At 43.4% G+C, this 21,111-nt stretch overlaps 1 long non-coding RNA gene across 1 annotated transcript; it reads right to left on the bottom strand.

Moving 5' to 3' along the window:
* Positions 1–5,647: 5,647 nt before the first annotated feature.
* Positions 5,648–11,486, bottom strand: LOC142488544 (uncharacterized). The gene is made up of 4 exons (XR_012799482.1): positions 10,989–11,486; positions 9,064–9,119; positions 7,397–7,503; positions 5,648–6,910 (listed from the first exon to the last, which is right to left on the bottom strand). It is a non-coding gene; the product is annotated as an uncharacterized LOC142488544 (long non-coding RNA).
* Positions 11,487–21,111: the final 9,625 nt, after the last annotated feature.

The following is a 21,111-nucleotide window of genomic DNA, read 5'->3' as shown; positions in this document are numbered from 1 at the left end:
GCGCGCAGTGTGTGCCAGGGAGTGTGAGGAGCGTCATGCCGCGGGGTCGCTCACCAAGGACGGCGACGGGGCAGGAGGAGCAGCTGAAGGAGGTAACGTGGCAGGAGAGTAATCGAGGGGCGCCGTGAGCGATGAGCACTGCGGGAGGAATCGGGAGTTTGCGGATAAGCACGCACCTTGCGGGGAACGCGCGTGACGGCTGGGCGTGCATCCGGACAGCGCGCAGAGGAACGGGTGCGGAAGTAGGAAGGGAGAGATGAACGAGGAGGTGGAGGAGGAAGGCCAGAGGCAGGGAGAACAGGGGTGACGGGGACACATTGAGAAGAAGGAATCCCCTGAACTGTCACAATATGTTTGTGACAGGTGTGTGTTTCTTGGAGTGTGTTTCTTTACTTCCAGTTTAATCACTGAATGACGTGACAATGTGAGGAAGCAGGTTTGGGTATGTAATAAAGGATGGTATACATGTGAATACACCCATGAGTTTTGTGTGTTTGTTGTACCCTTTATGGTGGTGGGTTTTCATGTCACTTTTTAATCACCATAAACCTTAAGAATGCTATTTATATTGGGATTATTCAACAGAAATTGATGATCTGTTAGATAAAGAAAAAACTTCCAATAGGCACAGACCCAACTTGTTGCATGTAACAGGCAGGATTTGTGGTCACACTTCACAGCCCCGTATGTTGTTTTTGTGACATTCTTTTTCGTACAACAATAGGCTTTTTCTGCGACATGCAGTGTTGCCATAATAATTCCGTATCCTGGCATTGAAAGATACAGTAAGACAGTTGCAGTAAAAATGTCATTGTTTGAGTACAAGTGAAACCTCAGAATATTTAATCCAACTTTTCTTCTCTGAAATAACAAAAACAATCCAGCCTTTGTGGTTACCTGTCGCACACATTTGATCTTCCACAAATTAGCAATAAGGACACATTTGTGTGTTTGTATATGTGGGATTTACTTATGTACCCCAGATATATGTCAGAGCAAAACTATTCAGCAATGCATCTCATTAATAGCAATATTTCAAGTGAATTCTGATCGTTACTTAATGGAATTGCATGGTTACATTTATGTGACTTTGTATCAGTGCTACACAGAACAGTCATTCATTGCCTGAAGGGGATATATAATGCGCGCGACGTGAACCCCTGACGAAGCATGCAGTGGCAAAACGCGTAGAGGTCACGTGAGGCTGTTCAGCGCGTTCTCCCATTGGCTGGTGCAGTGGAACCGGGAAGTTAGAGCAGATGAGACATTAGCTGCTAGACCATGGAGTCTGGACATAAAATCAGCACTCTCTATGGCAGCTTCGCTTTTAAACTACCGGTTAGAACAGGTGTGCACAAAGTGGGGGCATGAGATATTGTAGGGGGGGGAAATGTGGTGGTTACAGAGATCCTGAGCTCTCCCCCAAGGCATTTAAATTAAATGCCGTGGGACCACGCTAGGCCTCTGTAACTAACTTACCTTGGCTTCCAGCGACACAAGGCTGTCTCACACTTTAATCTGGTCTGTAACTGTTTCATACGCTCATAATATATATTTTCTTTAACTGTGCACGCAATGTCTTGTATATAATGTATACCTTGTTCATTTATGTAACTGTACTTGTAACCATGTATTATTTGTTTTACTCTGTGCCCAGGACATACTTGAAAACGAGAGGTAACTCTCAATGTATTACTTCCTGGTAAAATATTTTATAAATAAATAAAATAAATCATGGTAACCTGGCTAACGCTGTGGGGTCACATGACATCACATTGCCATGCCATATTTACTCATCATTCTTCTGCCATAAGACACCTTCTGATGCTTGGAAGACCTCTGACAGCTCATTGACTTGAATGGGCAATAACCAGGCCACCAACAGATATCATGGCACCCAGGACAAATGAAAGGAGCAAGGTCCACCCCCCCCCCAACCCATAGTGCACCTACCACGGAAATAATTAATTAGCGCGCAACTTTTACTTAACAGTTTTCTTGTTATTGTTAATACGGAAAAAAAACTTACAATGCAATCTATTTATTTTAATATTTATAAACAAAAGACAAAGATACCCAATGCTACATCCAATGTGACAAAAGGCCTGGGGGGATTCGGAATGGGCCTGGGGGCTTGACTATGGGCCACGGGGGGGGGGGGGGGGGGTAAATATGGGCCTGGAGCTACATATAACATATATATATGTGTGTATATATATATATATATATATATATAAACAATACATATAAAACCCACCCAAATACATATAAAAAAAGACCCCAATGCATTTAAAAAAAGACCCCTATACATCTTCAAAAGACCCCAATACATCTGAAAAAGAGAACAAAACATTAAAAAACAACCCTCCCCAATACATATAAACAATACCCCAACCCATATAAAATTTCCCCCATCCCCAATACATATAAAAATTCCCCCAAGCCTCTCAATACATATAAAAATTCCCCCAAGCCTCTCAATACATATAAAAATTCCCCCAAGCCTCTCAATACATATAAAAATTCCCCCAAGCCTCTCAATACATATAAAAATTCCCCCATCCCCCCAATACATATAAAAATACGCCCAACCCCCCCAATACATATAAAAATACCCGCATCCCCCAATACATATAACAAATACCCCCCAATTAATATAACAAATACCCCCATCCCCTCCAATACATATAAAAATTCCCCCATCCCCAATACATATAAAAATTCGCCCAACCCCCCCAATACATATAAAAATACCCGCATCCCCCCAATACATATAACAAATACCCCCCAATTAATATAACAAATACCTCCATCCCCTCCAATACATATAAAAAATATCTCAACCCTCCCAATATAAATAAAAATCAGACTTACCTTGTGGATGATCTCTGGTCAGGCGCGGTGGGGGGCCCAGTGGCTGCGGGATGGGCGGTGGTCCGGTGGCTATGGGAGGGCCAGTGGCTGTGAAGTGGGGGACCGTTGCTACAGAGGGGGCCGATGGCTGCTACGGCCCCTGCTGTTGGGGGGGCGATGGCTGCCGTTGCTGCGGGATGGCCAGTGGCTGCTATTTGATGCGGGGGAGGCGGTGGCTGGGGGTGGCAGCAGCAGTTGCCGCCGGCCCCAGTTCTCCCTCACTGTCTGTCCCATGAGGTCTGATGGTGATGAGCACCGGAAGCTTAGCTGACTTCTGGCACTGACATCAGAGAGACCTGCCACCGGGTACCCCGCAGCCACACTGGCAACCCTACCCTACCTGATCCAGCTGAGAGCTTGTACCCGGCCGCGACTGGCAGAAGGGCCTGACCAGGTCAGGGGAAATATGCAGCCAGCGGGCCCGGGCACTTGCCCCGGCAGACCCCCCCTGTTGGCGGGCCTGGTTGTAACGTACCTTCCTATTTTTTTTTCCAATAGCACCACTTAGTAAATAAAGGTCTTAAGGTGGCAACACAGTTTACATTCTTTGATGGTTTTCAGAAAAGCAGCATTTACTTACCTTTTTAAGGAAACGTAATCACCTAAGCTGCTGATCGATTTGTTCTCTGACATTTTATGTTTTTATCTTGTCCTTACACCTACATTGTTCTGTGCTGTAGAGTATGTTTGTGCCATATAAAATAAAGATGAAATAATAAATGACTTAATCAGTGTATCTGTGGTACATACAGTACTTCTTTAATAACAGTTTTTGGAGGTTGTTTTTGCATTCATCTAATCATGGTTATGTTGTAAACCATAGAACACAGAAACTAAACTATGTTGTTTTGGCTTTAGTTTTATAACTCATTAAAAATCATTTTGGTCCTAAAGAAGTTGCAGGTGCACAGGAGATGTTTGTTATCGTACTTCCGACCTTCCATTGAACTGGAAGCTGTGGTTTATGGTTTCAAACACAAATGGCGTATGATTTACTCAGCCTTAAATAAATATGTTCAAAATGGATAGTAAGGAAGCATTACTGTAAACCATGAAATCTTTTTCCTAAAAGGATTAAATCAGGATGTGAAGATGTCTCCCCTCAGGGAACTATGTACTGTATTCACTTCAATAACAAGATGAATTGTAAATAACACACCTGTGGGAATAACAATGCATTCACTTACTTTACTGATTCCAGCCCATTTACTTGTTTGTTTTATTCTTGATTGACTTACACATAAAGTGCCCAATTACTTAGTTCTCTCATGAGCTTGTTATACATGGGGTTTAAATAAAAGATTTGCTTAAATTAAATGTTTCCAAAAGAGACTGTAATGATTCCCTAATTCCTTGAAATACGGCTTTTAAAAAATGTAATCTTTAAAGACTGGCATGTTTATCTTTTCACTACATCACTGAAATATTCTACAACAAAGAATAATGTAGGCGTAAGGGATTCTTAAAAAGTTATCAGCACGATTACGGGGGGGGGGAATTCAATGACACTACAGTGTGCTTCATAAAATTATTGTAATGGTTCCGGACCTGGGTTTAGCTGGAACTCACCCTTACAGGCTATAGAGCTTCCGGGCAAATCTCTCCCTGAACTGGATGCTGCCTTTTATGCAGCTCTGCCCCTATTGGCTGTCCATGCTATTTAGGGTCAGCCCTCCCCACAGGAAAGGGCTGAGCATAATTTTTGTTTTCTTCTTTGGTAACCTGTGCTTGTCACAAGCACCTCTGCTTGGCCTGTCTCTGGCCTTCCTGTGCTGAAACACTGTATCCCAGCACCATAGCTTCCCTGATCCTGTGGCCTGTCTGCAATATACCCTACAGTACATTTTCTTAACAGTGATACTGTGCCAATTCTAACAAATTCTAAACATATAATACTAGAACAAAGCTCTTTAGACATCATTTTGGAGAGATGTATACAAAATGTAAGCTTTAATAGCAGGGTCTATATTAAATAAATCCTATTGTCCATATAAAGAAAATGGAACTGTAAGTCTTCAGGTTTACAAATAAAAATGGAGTGGTGGTCTTTACCCTATTGTACCATCAACCTCTACTTTAAAATAAATAAGCCATTGCAAATGCAGTATTGTACAATCTCTAGTTTAAAAGATCAGTTCGTGTGTGCATGTCCTCTACATTATACTGTAGTTATTCCTAGTAATTGGACGTTTTCAGCTCTAGGTTCACAGCACATTTTTCTGTTTTTCTTTTCCTGTTCATTAAAATCAACTTTATAAAAATCTGATTTGTAATGTAGATTCCTAAGGTCATAAATCTTGAGGAAATTTGATTCAGTGATTTTATGACTCAATAAAGCATGACATGTTTGAAGATGTAGAGTATAATGTCGATGTATGCAAAGACTTCTGGGTAATTTGAAAAGGATTTAGATTAATATTTGACATAGAAACATTTGTTTTCAGTTTGCACTGTCAGAGAAAATCAAACTAGAAACACATACAGTACAGTACATGATCTATAGACAATTAATGTAAATTCTAATTTTTTTACCTCAAACTATTATTGTGAAAGTTAGATTAACATCTATCATACCACCTCAGATCGATAGATCTAAATTCTGTCATTAGATGTTTTCACAGTATTAACATAACACTCAATACCGCAAACTACATTAAAAGCTGATTTAATATTGCAATCAGAATTTTAAAAAGTGCGTTTCTAAATGCACAAATATGAAGGTATGCATCAACAATTTAATCTTCAAAAAAATTGTGTTAAATCATGTAATAAATATTGCATTACAGGTAAAATGGTGGAAACATCTTTCATTATGCCGCATTTATAGTGGCAGCGACGGAGCGCACGCGCGGCGGGAACAACAAACCTCTTCTCATAGAGGCCGAGCGAAGAAGCGTGACCGCGCACGATTCTCGGGAAGACAAAACATTTTGTCTATGACTCGTGATGGCCGGGTCCTGTGCTTGGTTCCGCTTATGTGATGTCACAGCCATGCCTCCGACACTCCCCCCTATCACCTTGGATCTCAGAGCAGGTTTCACTCGTGACAGACGTGCGTGACGTCACACGCTCTTTCGCGCACAGCCACTATAAACACAGCTTTATTGGTAAAATAGTGTCTCAGCATCCTATATGCTGAATTATATACAGTAAACTCATGTTTTCAGCACATACTGTACGCTCCCAGGAATCGTCGGGAAGGAGCACACTAGGCTATAAAGAGTTTGGGGAGTTTTTGTAATATTTGTTGCAAATTTTGCATGGTTTGTCTTCTGATATTTGTTGCCTGTGTGTGTTGGTGCTTGTGGGGATTTTGTTTATATTTTTTGTAGTTTGGGAATTGTGTCTGTCCTGTTTTTTATAATGTGACTGTGTGGAAGAGTGTGCATTTTGATTGTGAGAGATTGTGTGATTGTTCTGAGATGGAGGAGTATTGAGTGGACGAGTGGAGGGAGTGTTGAGGAGTGGAGGGAGAGGTGAGCGGAGGAGTGTTGGGGAGGAGATTACAAGGGGAGATTTACGGTAGGTTAGGAGGACTGGGAGAGGAGAGAATGACAGGGCCGAGAGGCATGGGATGAGTTTGCAGGGAAACAGGGAACAGCACCAATGCTTAGTGGAGGCAACACTAGGGTCTCCTGAAACAGAACATGGCAATGATGCAGCAGAGAGACAGCGTTGGCATAACTTTTTTCATTTTCAGACTAAGAAACTCTTGATGCTATTATTGGCAAGCTGGCATACAAGACATCAATGGCTATAAAAAAACAATTGCCATTTGACTGAAATCATCTCGTTGGTATACCAGCACTGCAAGAAAAGACATTCCGACATCAAGCGGAGGCTACAAAAAAATGCCCAAGAAGCAATGCATCGAAGAGGAACAGGTGGAGAACAGCCTATCTCTGTATTATACACATCATTTGAAAGGAACCTGAAGCAGGTCATGCACACCGATGTCCTTAAATATGGGGTGCTCAAGACACTAGCCAACCACAGGCTGCAAAAGAAAACAAGTTTAATTACATATATTTCATATGGTTAATCAATTTTGTGACAGTATTATTTACAGGTCTAATGCATTATTTAATATATACTTCACATGCAGTATTGAAGGGAAATTTGCTATAAATATTTTGAAGGGGTCAAACAACTTTTAAAATGTACACCAGCATACTATATCAAATATATGTGGTTTTCACCCTGGGTAGGAAGCTTGGGTTCTCCCAAGCTGAACAATGTGGTTTGCTTCATAACTACAGTACAATAAAAATAAAGAAATTAAAAAATATTGGCAAAACCACACCAATGTTGTGCAATTTAGGTCGCTGGAAGGCTAAATGTATCAGAGATGTATCTGTGTTCATATTACACACATAGTATAGGTGAACATGTATATTAATAAATATAATTGTATGTGTTAATTGCAAATAACCTCAAACATGTATTACATAAATACACATTTATCTAATAAAATGTATATTACCTTTTTAAAGATACGACTTGATGCACCACGTCACCAAAGTAGTCTGCTAATGCCTTCTTTGGATAGCCAATCGCCATCACCAGCAAGGGACAGACCCACACCAGCAGCTGCAGAAGATTCAGAACCAACAATACACCTGCACTTGGAGTTGGTAATAGCTGAACAACAGCCTACTGAGCAGCCACGCCCACAGTGATGTCCACAGTGGCCACACCCACCAGATTAGCGACCCCTTTTATCAGTGGAAACTAAGCAGCTACATAACATACCGCATAGGTCTGCTCATGAATGTGTGTGATCACAATGAAGCTACCAAGCAGCAAACAGATGTGCACAAAGAAAACAATTACTTAAAGAAAGAAGAGCCATTAATTCAGTAAAAAAAAAAAAACTGTTCGTACAAAAGTTGGAACAAACTGGTCTTCTGCAACAGCAAAACACTGTCCTTAAGAAAATTGGAATAAACTTGCAACAGCTGTTATTGCAGATCAATAATCAAATTACCAGTTATGTGGCCTCACACAACATACTTTGACAATTTGGAGGCCACAAACACCAGACATTATCAAAACTGTGCCACCATTTACCTACTGTGAGGCAACCACGGATCCAAGTGCTGAAAGTCACCCAGCCCTTGCCCCGTTGTGTAAGGGTGTGAAAACATGGGGGCTGAAGAAACAGCCAGGGGTACAAGACAGTTGGGGACCATATCCCTCAAAGAGCAGAAGATACAAAGTTGAATTTGATAAATATTTTTTTTTATATGTACTGTATGTCTTTCTCTTTTTCTCTCTCTCTATAAATATACGTCTAATCTTATATTAAAAAAGAATTAGTTTAACATATGTTTGCCTGTGTTTTCTTTATATTGTAAAATGCTTTACCAATTTCAATAAAGGTTAATAAAAGTCACGTGACATGAAATAATTACATTATCTTATGTAGCCAAGGGGAGTAGGTATGGTACTGTTAGGTCATAATAAACCCTTAGTTCCCCTTAGTGGTGTGCTAATCATGGGAACCCATGACTAGGTGACCACTTAGGCTACTGAGAGGTTAATATCTAGTTAAATGTGAAATAGTGCATGTTTTATCACCTATCCCATGTTCTCATGTTGGTTTAGGTTATGTTGCCTATGTAATATATATGCAGTGTTCGACAAATCACCCAAAAATCTACTCGCCCAACCAAAAAATCTACTCGCCACCTAGTTCCGCCCCCAACCCTGCCCCTAGTCCCGCCCCCAACCCTGCCCCTAGTCCCGCCCCCAACTCCGTCCCTAGTCCCGCCCCCAACTCCGCCCCTAGTCCCGCCCCCAACCCCGCTTTAAAATAAAATATATAAATATAATACATTTAATAAATTCCTGGTCAGAACATTCGTTTTTGACATAAATGTATTTATTGTATTACATTATACTACAATTAGTCCTTGTTACGTGTGTGTGTGTGTGTGTGTGTGTGTGTGTGTGTAAATGTCGATCTAGAAATAAAAGCCAGGTGTGAATGACTAGTTTCCTGAACCCCTTAACCAGTGTCTGGATGTCCCCGCTTCACAATATCTAAAGCAGCAATCCCGCCTGGAATCTTATCTGATCCGCAGTCCCTCAATGTCCAGGTACCCTCATTCCCGCAATGTTATACATTGGAGGGGATGTGTTCCCTACCTGTCTTCTGGGTTAGGGGGGGTTCCGATGTCTCCCGTGTGAAGCTTGAGTCAGATCTGGAAGAAAGCAGTATAGGTTATTTCGGTGCAGTGTAGGGCAGTTAAGATATATAGGGTAAATAAGAGATCCGGAGTGTGAGAGAGTGTGGGTGACAGAGAGAGAGAGTGGGGGTGAGAGAGAGAGAGAGAGTGTGGGGGTGAGAGAGAGTGTGGGGGAGAGAGAGTGTGGGGGTGAGAGATAGAGAGTGTGGGGGTGAGAGAGAGAGTGTGGGGGAGAGAGAGAGAGAGAGAGAGAGAGAGAGAGAGAGAGAGAGAGAGAGAGAGAGTGGGGGAGAGAGAGAGAGTGTGGGAGAGAGAGTGTGGGGAAGAGAGAGAGAGAGTGTGGGGGAGAGAGAGGGAGAGTGTGGGGGGGAGAGAGAGAGGGAGAGTGTGGGGGGGAGAAAGAGAGAGGGAGAGTGTGGGGGAGAGAGAGAGAGAGGGAGAGTGTGGGGGAGAGAGAGAGAGAGGGAGAGTGTGGGGGAGAGAGAGAGGGAGAGGGTGAGAGAGAGAGGGCGAGAGAGAGAGGGCGAGAGAGAGAGAGGGGCGAGAGAGAGAGAGGGCGAGAGAGAGAGAGGGCGAGAGAGAGAGAGGGCGAGAGAGAGAGAGGGCGACACACTCACACACACACAGAGACACACTCACACACACACAGAGACACACTCACACACACAGAGACACACTCACACACAGAGAGACACACACACACAGACACACACACACACACACACACACACACACACACACACAGAGACACACACACACACAGAGACACACACACACACACACAGAGAGAGACACACACACACAAAGAAAGACACACACACAGAGAGACACACTCACACACAGAGAGACACACTCACACACAGAGAGACACACTCACACACACAGAGAGACACACTCACACACACAGAGAGACACACTCACACACACAGAGAGACACACTCACACACACACACACAGAGACACACTCACACACACAGAGAGACACACACACACACAGAGAGACACACTCACACACACAGAGGCACACTCACACACAGAGAGACACACTCACACACACACACACAGAGACACACTCACACACACAGAGAGACACACACACACACAGAGAGACACACTCACACACACAGAGGCACACTCACACACACAGAGAGACACACTCACACACACAGAGACACACACAGAGACACACACAGAGACACACACACACACACAGAGACACACTCACACACACAGAGAGACACACTCACACACACAGAGACACACTCACACACACAGAGAGACACACTCACACACACAGAGAGACACACTCACACACACAGAGACACACTCACACACACAGAGACACACTCACACACACAGAGACACTCACTCACACACACAGACACTCACACAGACACAGACACACACACACACAGACACACACACAGAGACACACTCACACACACACACAGACACACTCATACTTACACAGACACACTCACACAAACACAGACACACTCACACACACACAGACTCAGACACACTCTCACACACACAGACACACTCTCACACACACAGACACACTCACACACAGAGAGACACACTCACACACACAGAGAGACACACTCACACACAGAGAGAGACACACACACTCACACACACTCTCTCTCACACACACACACACACACACACACACACACACACACACACACACACAGACACTCACACACACAGAGAGACACACTCACACTCACACACACTCTCTCACACACACACACACATGCACACACATACAGACACACACACACACACACACACACACACAGACACACACACACACACACACACACACACACAGAGACACACACACACAGAGACACGGTATTCATTGAAAGGAGGGTCCACCTGTGCAGCAGTTCATCCAGCCAGGCGGGAGGTGCTGTTGGTCGGGCAGCCGGTGTGGTAGGTCGGACGGGAGGTGCGTGACGCCGGGAAGCCAGGTGTGAGGTCGGGAGGGAGGTGCGTGACGCCGGGAAGCCGGGTGTGAGGTCGGGCGGTAGGTGCGTGACGCCGGGAAGCCGGGTGTGAGGTCGGGCGGGAGGTGCGTGACGCCGGGAAGCCGGGTGTGAGGTCGGGCGGGAGATGCGGGCGGTGCTGGAGGTCATGCGGGCGGTGCTGGAGGTCATGCGGGCGGTGCTGGGGGTCATGCGGGCGGTGCTGGGGGTCGGGCGGGAGATGCGGCCAGTCGGGTGGGAGATGCGGGCGAGAGATGGAAAATGCGGTCAGCCGGGCGGGAGATGGGGCACGCGGGGGCGGCAGATGGTACGTGCTGGCGCCAGGCTCCAATGGTGGCTCGGCTCGTGCGCCTCAGCTCCTTGACGCTGCGTGACGTCATGACATCACGAGCGTCATGTTGGCATGGCAGCGCGGCGTCTGACGCCGCACGGCCATTGCAGTACCTGCAAGAAGGAGCCAAATAAAATGGGCTCACATAGTGCGAGCAGGGAAAATTACATGGGGAATTCCTAGAGCCGCAGAACTACTCGCCCGCGGCCTAAATGCACTCGTCACGGGCGTGTAGTTATAATGAATTGTCGAACACTGTATATATGTATATATATTACATAGGCAAGATAACCTAAACCAACATGGGATAGGTGATAAAACATGCACTATTTCACATTTAACTAGATATTAACCTAGATATTTATAATTTAACTAGATATTAGATATTAACCTCTCAGTAGCATATATATATATACATATACACATATATACATATACACATATACATATACCCCATTATATACAGTACATAGACAAGATGGCCTCTGGGGTAGGTGATAAAAAAATGCTAGTTCCATTCACAATATTTTTAACGGGTACTTTTAAAAAAGCATTATTTTTAGCTGTAACACATTCATGTATTGGTTGATAAAAATAATGCCATGTATTTGCGGTATTATTCCAATTAGGTATATCACAGTTTGATGTATCCTGGCCTATGTGTGGTAATTTTCCTTTTTTTTTCTTAAATATTTTGTGCATTAGTTTTATTCTTTGTTATTAATAAATTATGTATGCATAAGGACTGGATGTTTAACCATGGTACCGCAGTGATCCTCATGCTTCTAATAAAGCACAATATTTATGATGAATTTGCCTTGTTTTGGGTCAAAGGGGCCTATGCAGTAAGCGTTCATAAAAAAAAAAATCGCCGGCCCATTTATATCGCCCTTTTTTTGAGCGTTGCTATAACGGTATTCAGAAAGCCTCGATTACCTGTGCTAGCAAAATTCCCAAAATGGGCGAGTTGCCGTCTGCGATAGGATCGCTTCTCTGAAAAGGCCATACAAGTAGCGTTTTGGACATTTACGCTTGACACCGTATATCCTAAGGGTCTTAATTACTTCATCTCCCTTTATAGCATCTTAACATCAGATGACGAGGTTGCTTATATTTTGCATGTATCTGATTAATTACACGATTTTGTGGGTGTTTAATATTCTCCATAGGATATCTGATCTAGTGAATACCTTTTTTTTTGTAGGATGTTACTGTTGCTGCTGACCTTCCTCATATTGAGTCTCCTAAATTTATTACTCTGCTTTTTCCTCCTCTACCCACACCCCTCATACTTATATATTTTTATATATAAAGGGAGAATCAGGTGTTTTTTTTGTATGTGTTTTTAATACAGGAATTTCTCCTCTCTCTCATGCTCCACGGTCTGTCCACTGTTACACTGCCCTTACAGACCCCTATTACAATATGGTACAAGAAAGAAGTACTGGGACTACAACAGACATGCGCGAAAAAAGGACTTTCCTCATACACGTCTACATGACGACGGGCATGGCAATTCAATGAGAAGTACGGCGTGGGACAGACGGTCCAATCACGGACCACGTAATCGCGTGATGACGTCAATGTGAAAGAAATTGTACCCGGAGGTACGCGCACATGCGCACCTGGATGGGATCCTTACATCTCCAGCCACAGAAGCATTCAGAGACGATAGGACCAATCAGGAGGCGGGACCACCAAAAGATGACGTCACCAGAAAGCGACGTGGACCCGGATGTGCATGCGCATGGGCATTGGATTAAGAGACACTTGGGACAAACCAGACGATTTTAAAGTAATTTCACCTGGGCTGGGGTTATAAGTAGTGGACATTTTCTGTGTGTATCTTATCTTCACTTGAGAAAGACCACATTTTGTGGTTGAAACCTTGTGTGTTAATGAAGTAATAAATTATATTTAGAAATCCATAGTGCCCTGGTTCATCTCTTTTTGTTGTTAATTATAATACATTAAAAATGTAATTCAGAGGCTTTTTTTTTTTAAATGCTACAAGTATTTTCTCATAGTACATAGATGATTTATTAAAATAAACACACATGTAGGATATTGCGTGGTCTGCAGCATTAAAGAGCCATAGCGTGTTTTTTTAAGTATCTACTTTCCAGATACAAGAAGGATTATACAGTTCTAAGCAGGGCCGCCGACGGGGGGAGAGTCAGGACAAGTGTTCCATGCCCTGTGGCTGGGGGGGCTAGGTCAGCCACCATTGGAAGTTGGGTTTGACCTCTGCCTGGGCCCAACTATTTTGCCAAGATGCCTGTCCTCTCATTGCTGCTAGTCCCCAGCTCTCTGAAGCAGTGGGCCTCCCTCACTGACACTGTCCTGCACCGAGCCTGATAGAGAGGCCCGGTGCTTGACAGTGATGGAGAGAGGGAAGTCTGGCAGGAGGCTCGCAGCAACTGGGTGAAAGGTGGGGCAGCAGAGGCCTGAGACCATCCCCAAGGTAGGCAAGCCTGTATATTGTATTTATTTTTGGGGATGTTTTAAGAATATATATATTTGGGGGGGTTGTATGTATTTGGATGACTGTATGTATTTTGGGGGTGGGTTTTTGCTGTTTGTATTTGGTGGTGGGAAGTTTTTTTTCAGGGGGTGGGGGAGTGTGTGTGCATGTCGCCAGGGGGGATGGAGGGAGCGGGATTGAGTGAGATTAGAGTAATTGATGGAGGGGGGGGATGGTGGGAAATGTGTGAGGAAGAGAGGGGGTAAGAGTGAGATGAAGGGGAGAGAAATACATGGGAAGAGGGGGAAATAGAGGAGTGGGCATGGGAGGTGTGAAATGGGGGGCTCGCAAGACTGCTGACAAAAGGGGGGGGGTTCCTGGGCTGGGAAATCTGTCTGCAGCCCTGGTTCTACATATGCAGTTATTTTTTTTACAGCTTTGTATTGCAAAATTTTAATTTATGAATGGTTATGTGTATCAAAAAGACAATGCCCCTTCAAAATGTTGCAATACAGTATTGTACTAAATATCAAATGTGTTTTTTGCATTGTATTTTATGGTCACTGGGCAAAGGAGTTAATTGCAAGATTGGTTTTAAAATAAGACATTTCCAACTGGTGTAAATTTGTATGCAGTTGCCCATTCCAGTTCATCTAAAAACTGCTTTGTGATTAGCAGCACAATTAAATAACTGTTGACGTTACTAATTTTTGCAACATGCCGGTTTTCTTTTGGCTATTATAGAAAAAAATGATACTGACTTTTGTGTGTTAGATCTCTGAACGGCTACACCTGTCCCAATATCTGTTTCAAAGTATGCTTTTCTAAATTAGCTCATGGTTTATAAAGTGGTTAGCTCACATTGAGCAGCACAGTCTACTCTGTAATAACAACTGGCGAATGTTAGTTTCATGCTTGATTTACTTTTGATTTCTAGTCTACACATTTGTACATTATGTTGAACCTGCTTGACAAAAAATACAATTCTATAATTCAGTTTTTCTGACACTTTCCTTTAAGCATAAACTCCAGCACCTATGATTAACTTACTACAGATTATTTGTTTAAGGTGTGTGTAATGTGTTTATAGAGTATGGCAGCTGACATAATGTAGTTTTTGGCAGACAAGTAGCCATACTAAAAAAAAATGGATGAACAATTTATATCAGGGAAAAATCATTATGTACTCTTTCTACAGAAATAAATTTCTTCCATTAAAAATAATTAAATTAAAATCTGCAGAGAAAGAAATTGGCTCATTTTTTTGCAATTCAATATGTGTTTAGTAATTTAAAGGGGAGTGAAGGGTGTTCTATTAAAGGTAAGAAATGTGCAGAGTCATACTCCCTAAAGGCAATATAAGGGTCGAAAGGTTACTTGATGTTATATTTAGGGATTTGCTAAACAATTTTGGCTAGGAACGAAACTCCTTTGTGAACAACGTGTGTCACAAAACCTAATCTTAACATTGTAATTCAGTTCCTGATACTAGGCATCATTTGAACTAGCTGCTTTTTTCTGAATTATATACATTTTCCAGCCTTATTCCAAGACATGCTGGATACGGTCTAGGGCGTTTCATCATGAGCAAATGACCATCGGCACTTCACCACGACTCACCCCACCACCGGAACCTACCGCTGCCACCGCTGCCCACTTCAACGCTAAGGTAAATGCCTAAAAAAAACCTTACCCTAAACCCTTACTCTAACACCCCCTACCCTAAGCCCTTACCCTAAAACCCTACCCGAAGCCCTTACTCTAAAAACCCCTACCCTAACCATTAAAACTCCTTAAATTAACCCCCTACTTTAACCACTAAAATCCATTATATAAACCCCTTATCTAACAGCTAAAACCCTTAAATGATCCCCCCTACCCTAAGCACTAAAACCCATTAAATGAACCCCTGACCCTAAACAGTAATAAAACTTACCATTGAAGCAGCCAACAACGGAGGTTCCAGCGGCAGATCAGTTGTGGTGGACGGCCCATCTGCGGCCGAACACCGGCTGTGATTTGGCTGCGGCGAAACAGCCGCGACCAAATGTCTCCTTCCATGCTGGATATATACCTCATAGTACAAACATAAACTATTTAAGAATTAAACTAAAGAATCCAGAGCAAGAATGATTTGAGCCTTTAAAGGGAGGGTACCCAGACATAACCAGCAACAAAATGAATCTTACACATGTTCATACTTCCCCTGTAATACACTGTAAGTAAAAAAGATTAAATACTTTCGGAATAGGAAAAAAAGGTATCAAATATATTTAATATTCCATTCAAAGTCCTTCTTCATTCCTATAAGACACTACATACCTCTACATCTCTTCTGTGATTTCTTGCTTTATCCCAGCATCCTCACCTCTCGTCTTATTGAAATCTTTAAGGAGGGATGGGCTGTGTCATTTAAATATACTTTGCATAGCAATTTGCATATCTCTCAGGTATCTCAGGTGTGCTGCTTTTTGAGGATAAGTGTCTCTCCATATGTTATTTGGAGGAAGGTTTGAGGGGATACATATAGTGCAAAAAAAGGTCTCTCTGTCTGGGAAAATCATAATTCAGGTTCTGGAGGGCAACTAACGCCACATTTAGGGAATTCAAAACAAAGTACAATCCATGCAGATTGTCTGTTTAACCATTGGTAATCTCCATTATATTAGATGCTATGTAAACAATGTGATTTCTAATACAGCATGTGGCTAGTTGTAAAATTTTATTCCACAATTTATGACCAAATCAAATGGTACAGTTTGATAAGGACAAATTCATGGCTACTGCAATATACCACTAACTGTTGTTAACGTGCATGCGTGTCAATTTTGCTTAATGTGCATTTGAGCTAAGTTAGACAACCCTCATCAGTCTCTCTCCCTCTCTCCCTCTCTCCCTCTCTCCCTCTCTCCCTCTCTCCCTCTCTCCCTCTCTCCCTCTCTCCCTCTCTCCCTACCCAGCCTAGAATTATTGCAAAGCAAGTATAAACAAAACACACACTGTTGATACCCATCAAGTTTTGTACTTGCTTTGCTAGTCACATGCTGTGCTTAAAAGCTGTGTGAACGGCGATGCATTTGCTTAAATGGGCTCCATGTGAATGGATATTCCAGCCAAAAGGTGACACATTGTGTGCTCATTTGCATGTCATTTCCCAGAATCCCTTGCTGCAGTGGACTGTATGCTACAGTAGGTGATAATATTTGAAACGCAGGGTTGCAGACCTGTCTAAGACATGTGAATGTGCTCACAAGTGATATTCTTTATTGGCTATACTGCTGCGACACACTTTATTCGAGCAAATACCCAGTTTGTACCTGGCAGATACCTGGAATGCGCCGCTCCTCACCTCTGACAAGCCCCGTTGCGTTTGCCTTCCCAGCCATGGTTCATGCCTGGCTGACGGGCGGCTGATCTGTTAAATGATAATGATTAGGATTTAATAGGCTGCAATGCTTCGCGTGTCTACCAGATGGCATAAATTCATGAATTGTAATGCAGTATATATATATATATATATATATATTGTGCAGTACTGCAGCCAGCGGGAATAAAATGCTTCAATCCCTGCCTGGAAAATAACGCAATGCACTCGGGCAGAAAACAGTCACAAACCTCAATACACCCGAGTATACCCGAATTCGTGGGACTAGCCGAGCTCGAATAAAGTGTGTCGCCAGTGTATGCTAATAGGGAGGTTTTTTGTTGCCTTTTTCACCCGCCACAACTTAAAATGTAATGGTATGTATATATATATATATATATATATATACAGAACTGCAATTGGCATTAGACAGTGAGGCATTTAAAGTGAGCTTTTTAAGTGATAAATACAGTTAGACTATAGTTTGACTAGAGGTGACTGGGGACTGGATCTACTGCAAACTTTTTAACTCAAGACAACAAACGGTAAGCTATTCAGTTCACACTATGATCCCATGCTTGCTAACCTGCTTATTTCAACCCCCCACCCCTTTACAACTTATTTACTGCAGTCTCTCCCAAAACTGACTGCACAATACACTGAAACCCTGAACTGACTCTAGCATTGCAATACAGCTAAACATTTGACAAGGAACAGGCACACACCTGCTGTTAGTCTGCTCACACTCACTCTGCTCACAACAGCTCCTTGCAGCACTGCCTACCTCTGCCATCATGAACCTGCTATGTATTTTAACTTTTTTCTTTCTCCTCGCCTCATGAAGATGTTACTCCCTCTATCCACTACAAACTCCTCCATCCTGGCCCACACCCAACATCACCATACACACTGGACTACTCAAAAGCCTTGCACTATCTACTGAATGTTGGTGGAAAACTCTAAAAACCAGCACACCAACCACTGCTCACTCAAATGGCAAACACCACAAATCTACAACTTGCAAACAACTAACCAAATTTCTACTCATACTATTACTCTCTTTAGCAGGTGATATTGAACCTAACCCAGGTCCTCCCATTTCAGCTCTGTCCCATGCCCCTGAGAATTCCACCTTTAAATTCCAAAAAGGGCTATCTGTCGCCCATATAAACATCCGGAGCCTGCTGCCCAAACTGGACGAACTAAGGGCATGGTGCCTTATGCATAAACCCAAAGCCATCGTTCTTACAGAAACATGGCTATCCCCTAAAACCCCTGATGCAAATATTGCCATTCAGGGATACTCCATTTTTAGGAGAGATAGGTCAAAGAGAGGAGGAGGGGTGTTATTTTATATTGCAGACACATTACAATTTACACTGTTAAATTGCCCACCAAGCCCACCCTCTTTTGAAATTCTAGTTGGCAAAATCTGCCTCCCCTTTTCTAAGCCCATCTTGCTTGCTGGAATCTACCGCCCCTCTAAAGCCCCTCTACAATCCCTGACTGATATCACCCAATTTCTTGGCTCCATTTCCTCTCTGAATGAGAAGAGTGAGCTGCTAGTTCTTGGGGATTTCAACTTCAATTGGCTTGACCCTAAAAACCACAAAATCCAGATACAACTCAAGTCACTTAACCTATCGCAACTCATTTCCCAACCCACACGGATAAACCTGAAATCGCATAACCATTCCTTGCTAGACTGGATTCTCTCCTCAAACCCCAGCAGAATCCAATCCTCTGGCATCCTTCCTGATATTTTCAGTGACCATGCAATAGTGTACTGTGTAAGGAAAATTAAATCGCCCCATTCAAGCCCTAAAGTTCTCCTCACTAGAACATTAAAAAACTTTAACCCACAACAGTTTCTGGATGACCTTACCAACTGCCCATGGCACAGAATCGATTTAATTCCCGACCCTGATTCTGCGCTCGACTATTTCCAATCCGAGTTCTTAAAACTCTGCGATACCCATGCTCCACTACGCAAAATAAGGGTACGGGGGGCCCACCTTCCATGGGTTACACCTGACCTTATAGCACTCTACCAGTTCAGGGATGCCTTGTGGAAAAGCTACAAAGTAACTGGCACTACCAACGATCCCCTATCACTACAGATGCATGCGGAACATGTGCACAAGGCAAACAAGGCATGCAAAAGCACAATATTACTCTGACAATCTCCACCAGAATACATCAAACCCAGCTAACTTCTGGAAGGTTATCAACAATATATTCCAGCCTCCTAACCATCAACAACCAAGTAACATCACTAAGGGGGATATTACTCTGACAAACCCCACTGACATCGCAAATGTATTCAATGCTTACTTTGTGGGGTGTGCCACTAATTTATTAGCGAAACGCAGCACAAACCCCAAACATGAATCTCATCCTGGGAGTATTCCTACAGTCCCACCCCCTCCCAACACTGCCCACAATTTTTAATTTGGCCCAGGATCTGAAGAGGAGATTATACAAGCGCTCCTCAAACTAAAACTAAGCAGCCAATGTGGACCCGACTTACTACAATCTAGGTTCCTACGACTTGGTGCCCCAGCCATTGCCAAACCAATTGCGTCCGTAGTCAACACTATCCTGTCTGCAGGCCATATCCCTAAGACCTGGAAAACTGCCAGAGTTGTCCCAATCTTCAAAAGTGGGGACAAAAACACTGTCTCAAACTACAGGCCAATCTCACTTCTCCCAATTCTATCCAAAGTCATGGAAAAATGTGTCCACTCCCAATTAAGCGATTTCTACACCAAGACAAATTTCCCTAGCCAATTCCTATCTGGATTTCATCCCAAACACTCCACCGTAACTACCCTGCTAAAAGTTTGCAATGAAATCCAGTGTTGAATGGAACGGGGACAACTCACTGGTGCAGTATTCCTAGATTTTGCAAAGGCTTTTGACACAGTCGATCATGCTATCCAGCTTAACAAGCTTCAGAGCTCTGGAATAGGGAAACATGTGTAGCCCTGTATAAAATTGGTGTACATATCTCTTTCTCATGCTGGCAGTAAACCTGGTAAGTATGCAGAAATGCCAGTAGTCATCATGGAGGTTTGCCCTCACACCCTGGTGAGGTGTCATATGTCCCATAGGAAGTGACAACATGCTGTGTGTCCACGGTTAGTGACATCAGAGATGTGCCTGTTCCTAGGTGATATAAGACACAGCACTGCCTAAAGTTAGCTGTTCAGTTCCTGTTGTTGTGCTGCCTCTGTTCAGCAAGAGGCACATGGAGGTCTGCAACATTGTTGCAGTAGTCTGATGCAGAGCTGTGAGTCTGGCAGCACAAGGCAGACAGAGAAAAGCGGTTGGAGTGTTATGTAAGAGCTATGAGACAAGGAGCAAGTCTGAGTGCAGGCTTGGGAGGAGACAGCTTATAAGACTGTGACCAGGGACCTGGCACAGGGACTATCTCCCTAAAGGGGAGATAGGGAACCCTCCAATTAAGGGAGGAGGAACCTTTCAGAGGGAAGCAGGTGAACAATGGAGGGCTAGATACACCCCATTGTGGAGGGCAGTTGGCCCACCGTACTAATAAAGATGTTCCTGATTAACAACACTCTCGTGTGCAAGTGTGGAGTTATTGCACAGAGAGGAGCACCACAGAGGAGTTCCTCATCAGACTCATCCCAAAGCGGATGCCGGGATCCTGATGAGGTGGAGGCGCTGCACTGGATATAGGTAGGACTCAAGCACACTACCTCAGCTGCCTGTCTGGGTTGGCAAATCCCCACACACCATCATGCGGGAGACTCAGGAGTCCTGTAGCCAACAGGTGCACCACCAGACACTACCACACCATAATGGGGACTGGTTAGACCACAGGGGACAAT

The sequence above is a fragment of the Ascaphus truei genome, chromosome 2, assembly GCF_040206685.1.
Source record: "Ascaphus truei isolate aAscTru1 chromosome 2, aAscTru1.hap1, whole genome shotgun sequence".
Taxonomy (NCBI): domain Eukaryota; kingdom Metazoa; phylum Chordata; class Amphibia; order Anura; family Ascaphidae; genus Ascaphus; species Ascaphus truei.
The sequence above is the reverse complement of the archived record's forward strand: the minus strand, read 5'-3'. Positions and strand labels throughout refer to the sequence as shown.